A 12203-nucleotide genomic window follows, 5' to 3' on the forward strand; every position below is an offset into this window, starting at 1 on the left:
GAAGTAGGATAAATGTAGTAAAAAGAAAATATGCTACAACGAGAGAGAAAAAATTTATTTTATTTATTTTTCTAATTTTCCTGAAAACGAAACAACAACCTCAGTTTGTATAGACGACAATCGATTGGATTTAAACAAAATATCAAATTATTTGCATTTATAAAGAAGGATACATTCAGTTTTTAGAAGGAAGAAAACGTAAAGAATTTAAGAATAAGAAGAAGTTACTTTATATTTCAAGGAGGAAGAAATATACAACCATCAAAAGGGAATTTACTGTTCTATTACTTTTCTTTTTCAGATCCACAGAACCAAAAATATTCATAATTTAATTCACAATTAAGAAGAAACTTAATTTAAGTAAACAATACAAAAAGAAGAAGTTGCCACATCAAATGAAATAGATAACCCTTGATTACTAAACCCTCACAAAATTTGCGATTACAATTAGTAGCAATTCGCGGTTCCCGCCAATCTGGTATTGTCAGTATAGGTTTTAAAACAGGACATCTTGTACTTATTTTGTATGTGAGATACCTTGTAATTAACTAGTGCATAAACTCTAAATTATGGCTTCCTTTGAATAAAATATGAAGTAGTAAAATTTACGATGGTTTAGTAACAATGTAACATTTTCCCCTCCTTTACTGTTCTAGCGCTAACTGCTTGCATTTTCCAGGAAAACTGTTATGTTTTCACAAACAATATAAAAGACACAGAAGCCAGGTGGAGGAGGTAACTAAAGGTAAGCGAATGCAAGGGTTATAGATAGAGCGAAGAAGGAAAAAAAAGGGCTGGTGAACTCTCCAGTCTGAATGTGGTTTTTAGGTGGTTTTCCAAATCCAACTAGCGGGTTGATAGAGGTTGATTCTTACAAAGAAGAAGACAGCAACCAGCCACTATTAATACTGCTATTTATTTAGGTAAATAGCGCCGTTACCGGTTTCGGACTGGTAAGTTCATCATCAGACGGTTGTTTACATGATTTTCAAGATACACTTTACATTATCGTCCGTGAACAGCCGTCTTATGACGAACTTACCAATCCGAAACCGGTAACGGCGCTATTTACCTAAATAAATAGCAGTACTAATAGTGGCTGGTTGCTGTCTTCTTCTTTGTAAGAATTAACCTACATTAATTGTACACAGCCACGGTCTCACCATGTCAGTTTTAGACAAAATAGCATAGCAACGGGTTGATATCTACCGTCTGCTTCAGATATACTCTACTCAAATATTATGAAACGTCCTTACACTTCAACATGATAATTTTCTTTAGATGCTGACACATGGGGGTATACAGATTGCCAGCCGTTGTGGCCGATAGGTTCTAGGCGCTTCAGTCCGGAACCGCGCTGCTGCTACGGTCGCAGGTTCGAATCCTGCCTCTGGCATGGATGTGTGTGATTTCCTAATGTTAGTTAGGTTAAGTAGTTCTAAGTCTAGGGGACTGATGACCTCAGATGTTAAGTCCCATAGTGCTTAGAGCCATTTGAACCTTTTTGTATACAGATTCTGTCCAAAGGAGAGTAGTGGCGTTAGGAAGGGCATCCGGTCACCAACTGTCGCTAACATTGACAAAACCCGCTTAACAATGCCGACCACATAGAGAAAAGGGAAAAGGCAACGAATAAGGTGAAGACAGGGAGGGCATTTACAACCCCCTATCGTGAAAACTCGCTCAACAAAGACGGTGAAAGTTAATGCAAGTTCACTTTCGCAGAGCGTCCCGAAGCCGAAAAACACACACTTCCTCCGCCATCTGTGCTTAATATGGAAATTTTGCATGTTGTCGACAATGCCTGCAAAATAAACCTCTTGGAAGAGTTTGCAACCTAGGGGAGAGTTGCCTATGTTGAACCAGCTGCTAATTTAAATCACAACTGTAGAATTCGTACATCTTGTACTGTCCAACATTTAGTGAGGCCAGGGTGAACTACGTGCTTTTTGGTGCCATATTTTCAGCTATGAGATCTGTGTGTTGAGTAAAAGATCTCTTAAAGACAGTGTTGATTTTCTTCTGGTTTTCATCTAATATTTTGTATACGTGGCGAAAAGAAATACTGTTATAAAGTGAGCGGCAACATTATTTTTGGATGGATATCCGTGAAATAACCGTAGTTTTCATGCATTCATGAATCCGTACCCATTGTGGTTCGTTTGTGGGAAATTCACAAATTCACCAGTACAATTTAAGAAACTTGCTCCTATAGGTTTGAAAAAAAGTGTTAAGCGTTATTAGTACAACAGAACATTTCGAAATGATGTGGTGAATTTTCAAATGCGTTCATTATCCAAAGTTTAATTCAATAATTATTTTGTATTACGACATGGCAGCAAAAATGTGTTGTGGAAAGTGGGGCACAGATGATTAGCATAAGCTGTAACAGTGTATCTAAATGGATATCATGAATAAAATGAATGTGAACGTGTATGCAATGTACATAAGCAAAAAACCAAGAGACATGCTGAAAATGAAAACACGCAAACGGGGATATGAAAATTTATGGCAGCATTAAGGAATTGGAAGAGCACATTCATACATTTGAAGAGATGATGTTCGGTTTAAGCATGTCGATTTGAAGAGATTATGTCCACTTTCAGTATGTCGTATGCAAGAACATTTGCGTTCGACATTGAAGGCCTAGCCAAGGAGCCTGTGAGCTGGAGCACCCACGGAAAAAAAAGCTAACCGAAGCAAAGGAGAAGAAATCTGGATCAACAGCTCCACCAGTGAATAGAAAGTGTTTTGGCGACTCTACAGGGAGACCGCAAAAGAAACTCATTTGTAAAAGGGTGAATATGGATTTCCAGCATGTTACGTTGATAACAGGACAGCAACTTGTGTTAACATGTTCAATGTAGAAAACAGCCAAACAACAGCTGTAGGTCTGTCCTTCCATTTGTCAATGAAAATCTTCACTTAGACACAAAGCAGTCAAACACTCCGTCTTCAGGCCACAGGTGGCCCATCGGGACCAACCGACCGCCGAGTCATCCTCAGCTGAGGATGTGGATAGGAGGGGTGTGTGTTCAGCACACCACTCTCCTGGTCGTTAGGATGGTTTTCTTTGACTGGGGCCGCTACTATTCCGTCGAGTAGCTCCACAATTGGCATAACGAGGCTGAGTGCACCTCGAAAAATGGCAACAGCGCATGGCGGCCCGGATGGTCACCCATCCAAGTGCCGGCCACGCCTGACAGCGCTTAACTTCGGTGATCTGACGGCAAGGCCGTTGCCATACTTAGACACAAGGATATACAATATTAACATGGTTTGCGTGCTACCAAAGAATACACCACTTTTTCTGTTTGGATGATTTGAGACTGAGTTCTGATACCTGAATCCCATCATCAGTTAAATAAAAAGAACTGAATTTCGCAACTTTCACTGTTTTCTGCATCAAACGCGAGAAAGGTATTGTCAGTTGTGCGGGAAAGATCGAATAGAAGAAATGTTGAGGAGCATGAAAGGCTGTTTAGGCTACAATGAATGAAATCTCAAAAGGAGTACAATTTAGTCAGCTCCCCCTCTATATTTTCATGTCTTATACAGTCATGAAAATTAGCCCATTTTAATATAGATACTAGTTTTAGCAACGGATAATGCGGAACTGTGTGGCACACTTTCCATGTTCCACACATCAAAAAAGTTTTGCATCACCCCAGTTCCCAGAACTCTGGAAGACAGACATTGACTGTGGCTATTGTATCACAGACACAGTCCCTTTGACTGTTCAGAGATGTCACTAAACCCGCACAAAGATGTAAAAAAACCATGCATGAGCAGCGCCTATTAGATGGAGGGGGTCCGACAACCGACCAGTTCCAGTCATTCCACCAGGAAGGAGGTACACGGCTCGTGTTGCCTGTAGTTCAACCGTGCCTAGAAGGTCATTACCGCAGTACGATCGCGTCCACACTGTTACCTTGTACCAGAAACGGTTATCAACAAGGGAAGTGTCCAAACGTCTAGGAGTGAACCAAATCGATGATGTTCAGACATGGAAGAGATACAGAGAGACAGGAACTGTCGATGACATGCTTCGCTCAGGCAGCCCAAGGACTACTACTGCACTGGATGACAGTTACCTACGGATTATGGCTCGGAGGAACCCTGACAACAACGACACCATGTTGAATAATTCTTTTCGTGCAGCCACGAAACTCAAACTGTGCGCAATAGGGTGCACGATGCGCAACTTCACTCCCGACGTCCATGGCGAGGTACATCTTTGTAACCATGACACCATGCAGCGCGGTACAGATGGGCCCAACAACATGCCGAATGGACCGCTCAGGATTGGCATCACGTTCTCTTCGCCGATGAGTAGCGCATATGTCTTCAACCAGACAATGGAGACGTGTTTGGAGGCAACTCTGTCAAGCTGAACGCCTTAGACACACTGTCCAGTGAGTGCAGCAATATGGAGGTTCCCTACTGTTTTGGGGTGGCATTATGTGGGGCCGACGTACGCGGTTGGTGGTCATGGAAGGCGCCGTAACGGCTGTACGATACCTGAATGCCATCCTCAGACCGATAGTGCAACCATATCGGCAGCATATTGGAGAGGCATTCGTCTTCATGGACGACAATTCGTGCCCCCATCGTGCACATCTTGTGAATGACTTCCTTCAGGATAACAACATTGCTCGACTAGGGTGGCCAGCATATTCTCCAGATATGAACCCTATCGAACATGCCTGGGATAAATTGAAAAGGGCTGTTTATGGACGACGTGACCCACCAACCACTCTAAGGGATCTACGATGAATCGCCGTTGAGGAGTGGGACAATCTGGACTGACAGTGCCTTGATGAACTTGTGGATAGTATGCCACGACGAATACAGGCATGCATCAATGCAAGAGGACGTTCTACTGGGTATTAGAGGTACTGGTGCGTACAGCAATCTGGCCCACAACCTCTGAAGGTCTCGCTGTGTGGAGGTACAACATGCAATGTGTGGTTTTCATGAGCAATAAAAAGGGCGGAAATATGATGTTTATGTTGATCTCTATTGCAGTTTTCTGTACAGGTTCCGAAACTTTCCGAATCGAGGTGATGCAAAACTTTTTTTGATGTGTGTACATAAAAACTGGCCTGTGTCCCCATTTGTAAGTGGTTCCTTCCGAGTATACCTTAATTGCTTCAATTCAATATGCACTAGTGCCTTTTACTGTATTAACGTATTTTACTCATACTCTACTTTGGCGTCAATTTATAGCCTTGCTCTAGAATATACACGTTAGTTGTAACGCCTTACCAGCTTACATGTATTTTTAAGTTAGGTTTTAATTATCGCTTTTATAAGCCACAGACACGTTCTCCATGTACGAAAACAACTCCTAAACCTGCACTGCGGTCCCTCATACACCTGCAAACTCGCTTCCAGCTGCCAGCCCCGTCTCCAGGATGCTGGGAAGTACAATGAACTGCCGCCACACCTGCGGCCATTGGACCACCACCAACTTTTAATAATTAAAATTCTGTACCAGCCTTTTGTTAGCCCCCTTCGCTTAAAATTTATATTGACACTTGGTTTAGCGGTTTTGTATAACATACAACTTCCTTTTTACATGCATTAGCCATACTTTTTATATGCAAAATAATGTTCCTTGTTGATAACGCACCTACTTGTCTCTCTATATAAATGAGATTCACTGTAGGTCGGTGGTTACACTTATCGCAAAAACTATGTAAGGTAAACTTGCATAATTCTGTAACTTATTTAATTTAGTGATGGTCCTTCGTTTGACCAATATGGAGCTATGCGAGCTGCGAACGTGATTCCTTTTCTCCGTCATAGATGGCAGGAACTGTACTTTCTTATAGTGTAGTTATGATTAAGATAACAGTGACTCTTCCGTGACGTTTAGGAACTTTTAACAAGGAGAGGTCCCAAGCGGTTGCATCGACTTTTTGAAACCAAATATACGGTGATGTAGGTAAAGATCCCAGGTATCACACCCTGCAGCCATTCACTCTGGTGGGTTTTCGTTTGCGAGTAATCGACGAAAAAATTTCTGAATTTTGCGCGATTGAAAAAAATATGTCACATACACTCGTTTCGTGATGTAATGGATAGGGTAAGGGTGTCACATGTAAGAGATTGTGGGTTCAAGTCTCATTTGGTACATTAAATATACCTATTTTTAAATATTTATCTAAATGATGTCGATCATTATTTTTCTGATAATAGGTTTAAATGTAATTTTTTATTTCTTTTCTTCTGTCGCATCATTTTAATCACCATATGAACTACTTCATTTTTTCATTATTTCTTTATATCACTCCTTTTCCACTTGGAATTCTTATGAATGTGAATTTAATTAGACATATCTATTTTAATAATCAGCTACTGGAAAATTCAGAAGACGAAATAATATATTTACTCGTATATCGACTGTGCAGTGGCGTGAAAAATGTTTTTTTCGTCACAAGACGTGCAGTTTTTTTTCACAGTAATAGTCATAGAAACATTTAAAACGTAAATTCCTATTGCACTATGGAAAAAATAATGAAGATTTAAACAAAAGTAGGGTTTATAAGTGAAATGAAATTCAAGCAAAATGAGGAATAGATTTATGACTGCAATAACCTGGACGAGAAAATAGGATTATCAAAATAAAAGAAGTTACATCGAAATTAATACATAAAATTAATTAAAAACACATGAACGAAGATTTCAAGGGGAGAACGAATGCTAGGAAGAAAAATAAGAGCAAACGATGTTCTGATTAAAATGATGTGACAAAGTATGGAAATAAAAAATTGCGTTTCAGTCAATTAATTGCATAAAAGTGACGATCAAAGACAGTTCTATACACATTTAAAAATAAAAAAAGTAATGCACTTCACAAGAATTGAACCTGTAACCCCATGCATGTATAGCACTTATCCTATCCGTTATACCACAAGGCTATGTAACACACCTTTTTTTAAAGCTATTGAGCGTCATGAAAAAATCCGAAATTTTTTTGCGTCAGTTACTTGCAAATGAGGGTCCACCAGGATGAATGGCTGCAGTGTGTGATGCCTGGGATCTTAACCTACGTAACCGTATAGATGCTTTCGAAAAGTCAATACCACTGTAAGGGATCTCTCCTTGTAAGGATGGTGTACGCGTCATTGTCAGAAACTCCTCTTGAGAAAACTCGTCTGCAATTGTTGAAGCTTTTCAAGTTGCAGTTGGTAGAATTTTCAACTTGTGCAGCAATGTTGGAACCTCCTCTTGAGAAATCTCGTCTGCAATTGTTGAAGCTTTTTAAGTTGAAGTTGGTCGAATTTTCAACTTTTGCAGCATTATAGGCAGGGTTGCCAGGTTTCAGTGAGGGAAAGTAGGAACACATTTATCGACAGTGACATTTTTTAAAATAATTCTAATTACTGCGCATTTTCTTCATAATACACTGAACACAATGAAGAGGAGTACTTTTCGTTGAGCGTGCAATTCTCAACTTTTTTCATTAGACAGTACTGTCATATAAAAAAATCACTGCAACTTTCATCATAATTGAAATAAGTGTACAGTTCATTTTTTATTAGATCAACTGAACATCTGTTTCGCTCATCCCTGTTTAATGTTCATAATGGAGAATACTCTCTCCGTGAATGCATTTGAGGAAAGTATACTCAAGGCAAATGTAACTGAAGCTAAAACACTACACAATTTTGATGAGCCAATCATTTCTATACCGTAGACCCTCTTTGTGGTATTGTCATAGTAGCTAACTTTGCTTTTAAATGCTCATCCCTTTTCCCCCAAAACAAATCAGAAACTGTAGCGACTTCATAATACATAATATCTACACTAAGGAAATCAACAACACAAAGTGAGTAGGCTCATTTCAAAATATTTTGAAATTCAGTTTTTTTTAATGATATACAGTCCATTAAGGACAAAACGTTACTCTCATCAGAATCAAACCATTTGTTAAATATTTCAGACAATATATATATATATATATATATATATATATATATATATATATATATATATATATATACTCCTGGAAATTGAAATAAGAACACCGTGAATTCATTGTCCCAGGAAGGGGAAACTTTATTGACACATTCCTGGGGTCAGATACATCACATGATCACATTGACAGAACCACAGGCACATAGACACAGGCAACAGAGCAAGCACAATGTCGGCACTAGTACAGTGTATATCCACCTTTCGCAGCAATGCAGGCTGCTATTCTCCCATGGAGACGATCGTAGAGATGCTGGATGTTGTCCTGTGGAACGGCTTGCCATGCCATTTCCACCTGGCGCCTCAGTTGGACCAGCGTTCGTGCTGGACGTGCAGACCGCGTGAGACGACGCTTCATCCAGTCCCAAACATGCTCAATGGGGGACAGATCCGGAGATCTTGCTGGCCAGGGTAGTTGACTTACACCTTCTAGAGCACGTTGGGTGGCACGGGATACATGCGGACGTGCATTGTCCTGTTGGAACAGCAAGTTCCCTTGCCGGTCTAGGAATGGTAGAACGATGGGTTCGATGACGGTTTGGATGTACCGTGCACTATTCAGTGTCCCCTCGACGATCACCAGTGGTGTACGGCCAGTGTAGGAGATCGCTCCCCACACCATGATGCCGGGTGTTGGCCCTGTGTGCCTCGGTCGTATGCAGTCCTGATTGTGGCGCTCACCTGCACGGCGCCAAACACGCATACGACCATCATTGGCACCAAGGCAGAAGCGACTCTCATCGCTGAAGACGACACGTCTCCATTCGTCTCTCCATTCACGCCTGTCGCGACACCACTGGGGACGGGCTGCACGATGTTGGGGCGTGAGCGGAAGACGGCCTAACGGTGTGCGGGACCGTAGCCCAGCTTCATGGAGACGGTTGCGAATGGTCCTCGCCGATACCCCAGGAGCAACAGTGTCCCTAATTTGCTGGGAAGTGGCGGTGCGGTCCCCTACGGCACTGCGTAGGATCCTACGGTCTTGGCGTGCATCCGTGCGTCGCTGCGGTCCGGTCCCAGGTCGACGGGCACGTGCACCTTCCGCCGACCAGTGGCGACAACATCGATGTACTGTGGAGACCTCACGCCCCACGTGTTGAGCAATTCGGCGGTACGTCCACCCGGCCTCCCGCATGCCCACTATACGCCCTCGCTCAAAGTCCGTCAACTGCACATACGGTTCACGTCCACGCTGTCGCGGCATGCTACCAGTGTTAAAGACTGCGATGGAGCTCCGTATGCCACGGCAAACTGGCTGACACTGACGGCGGCGGTGCACAAATGCTGCGCAGCTAGCGCCATTCGACGGCCAACACCGCGGTTCCTGGTGTGTCCGCTGTGCCGTGCGTGTGATCATTGCTTGTACAGCCCTCTCGCAGTGTCCGGAGCAAGTATGGTGGGTCTGACACACCGGTGTCAATGTGTTCTTTTTTCCATTTCCAGGAGTGTATATTCAGTGCCCTTCCATTTATACTGCGTCTATACTGCCAGTACTGCACTGTCAATTATTGACAAGAAAATAGCTAATCACGGTTATTTGATCATTGTGATCAGTGAAGACAAACAAGAATAGCGGGAGATGTCAACTTTCAGAACGAATAGCACCACGGCGGAATTAATGAGGGAATTATTATTTGACAGAACAGTGCGGCCTTCATTACGCTCCTTGGGGCACGGTAATATATGACATCTGATAACATCACGCGAGAGTGATCTTAAAAACGTCATAGAACAAGAGGGGAGTTCCCTGATCTCGTCAAGTCGTTCATTAGAAGAAACAGCATAGGAAACAGGACGCTCGGTTTGGAGGCCTGCGACGGAAGGAAGATTAATGTTTAACGTCCCATCGTCATGGCTGTCATTAGAGACGGGGCACTCTGCGGTGCCAATTGTTTGGAGACGATGACCAGATGTGAGTTCTGTACAGAGAACGTGAGGCTATGGAGTGTGTCGTGAACAAGGCACTGTATCTGTGGCGATTCCCCACTTGTTTGTAGTGTTTCCTGGTACTCCATCTGAACAATTTTTTCACTGTAATGAATACTTCATAGCAGATGGAATGCAACACGCCTTTGCAGAAGGGCGAAATCGTCAGAAGTAAAAGTAATTTGGGGAGAGAAGAGAAAGTGTTATAAGGGAGATTAATAATCACAATAGGTATAAATGATCTGTTAAATAACTTTGGAAGCGCCGCAGGACCGACTATGGACGATGTCGTAGTACTGAGGAAAGTTGCGCTGCTAGGAAACTATAACGAAACGGAGGAAGACCTGTAGAGGACCGATGCTCGGAGCAGGAACTGGGAGTTCACCCTCAACGTAAATAGACGCAACGTACTATGCATAAATAAGCGTAAGCGCCCATTTGTGTTCCACTCCATTATTGGTGATCAATTAGTAGAAAACATGACAACTGTAAAATAGATAGGAGTTGACTTCAGAAGCGATCTAAGGGGGAACTCATAACCGAAAGGAATAGTTTACAAAACACTTTTCCGACCAGTACTTGAATATTGCTCATCAGCCAGGTACCTTACAGGTATAATAAGTAGAGGAGATATAGAAGTTCGAAGAAAAGGCGCCCGTATCATCAAGGGTTCGAAAAGTGTGCTCGAGAACACTACCAACATGCTCATCAAACTCGAATGGCAGACGCCGTAAAATTTGGAGGGCGTACATTTAAGAAGAGTCAGATAAGGGACAGTAAAATTTAAAGTATACAGATTAAAAAATTAAGTAAACTGTTTATTATTTCAAAAGGAGTCACCAAAACTGTTAATACATTTATCCTACCGTACCTCTTAGTCCATGGGCGGGTCCTCATGTTGCCAAGGCTGTTTCGACCATACTACAGAAGTTTCGCTTTTAAGCCCCTACAAATCCTACATACAGTCTAGATCTCTCCCCATGCGATTTACATGTTTCTGGAGCTCTGAAGAATGACATTCGCGGCCATCGATTTGCTTCGGGCGACGATGTGTACGCCTGGGCACAGTCATGGTTCAGTAGCGAACCGCAAACATTTTACCACGAAGGCATTGACTGTCTTGTCTCACAAAGAGGTAAATGTATTAACAGTTAGGTGATTAATTTTGTGCCGGCCGGTGTGGCTGTGCGGTTAAAGGCGCTTCAGTCTGGAACCGCGTGACCGCTGCGGTCGCAGGTTCGAATCCTGCCTTGGGCATGGATGTGTGTGATGTCCTTAGGTTAGTTAGGTTTAATTAGTTCTACGTTCTAGGCGACTGATGACCTTAGAAGTTAAGTCGCATAGTGCTCAGAGCCATTTTTGATTAATTTTGATATAATAAACAGTTTACTTACTATTTTTCATTTGTCTCGTTTTCGTTTGGCTGCTCCCTGTATTACTTTCTCTCAAACCTATATTGAGAAATGACTATGACAGAAAAACCTTGGGAATTACTAGTCATACGGAGGGTTACCGTCGGCTGTTGTTTCCGAAAGCGATTCGCGAATGGGTCAGGGAAATTTGGAAACGTTAGTGACGGCGGGTGCATCCTCTGCCACATATCATAAGGTGGCTTACCGATTATAGCATATATCCCGAAAATGGTGGAACATTCTAGCAATCTAATTATCCGCAGGGTTGACAAATAATGTCGAAAATTGGTTTGATGTCCATCCTAGGCAATCACATCGTTAGCACATACAATCGGTACTATTGCAATGTAATGAGAGAGATGAGATCTCTTCGTGATCAAATTTCTGCATCTGCAAATACAATTCCATTGAGATGGCGTGATTTACTTTATCCCTCAAAGCAACTTTAGTTCTCTTGTTGACTTTATGGATGTCGACCTGCTACACGGGAAGTCTGGAAAGGATCCTTCCTGATATTAGGTACGTACTACGAAATATCTGTTGCACTGGCGTAATTAGCGCCATGTAACAGCGTGTCCACCTTTGCTGCGGGCTGGCTCACCTGTCGGCTGGCGGTGGGCGTGGGCGTGGGCGTGGGCGTGTCGGGGTCTGAGCCAGGGCGCGCGGACGCCTTGCGCCTGGTGCCGCCGCCGCCGCCCACCGCCCACTTCATGAGCGTCACCGACGGCCGCCGCGGCGACGACGCCTCGCTCGCCGCCGCCTCAGCGCACCCCTGGCAGCCCCCTGCAACAAAGCACAGTCACACCCTCCTCTGTCCAGGGCAGCCACTCAGCCACTTTATCCCCATCATTTAGTACAATACACATCACCCGGATCAAAGAT

At 42.9% G+C, this 12203-nt stretch overlaps 1 protein-coding gene across 1 annotated transcript in view; it reads right to left on the bottom strand.

Annotated features, from left to right (window-relative positions):
- The window catches only part of LOC126248866 (uncharacterized), a 351682-nt gene extending 339722 nt beyond the window's left edge, over positions 1-11960 (bottom strand). The window contains exon 1 of the mRNA XM_049950308.1: positions 11923-11960. The gene's annotated coding sequence lies outside the window, so the exon portion shown is untranslated. The remainder of the gene's footprint in view (positions 1-11922) is intronic.
- Positions 11961-12203: the final 243 nt, after the last annotated feature.

The sequence above is a fragment of the Schistocerca nitens genome, chromosome 3 (genome assembly GCF_023898315.1).
Source record: "Schistocerca nitens isolate TAMUIC-IGC-003100 chromosome 3, iqSchNite1.1, whole genome shotgun sequence".
Classification (NCBI taxonomy): domain Eukaryota; kingdom Metazoa; phylum Arthropoda; class Insecta; order Orthoptera; family Acrididae; genus Schistocerca; species Schistocerca nitens.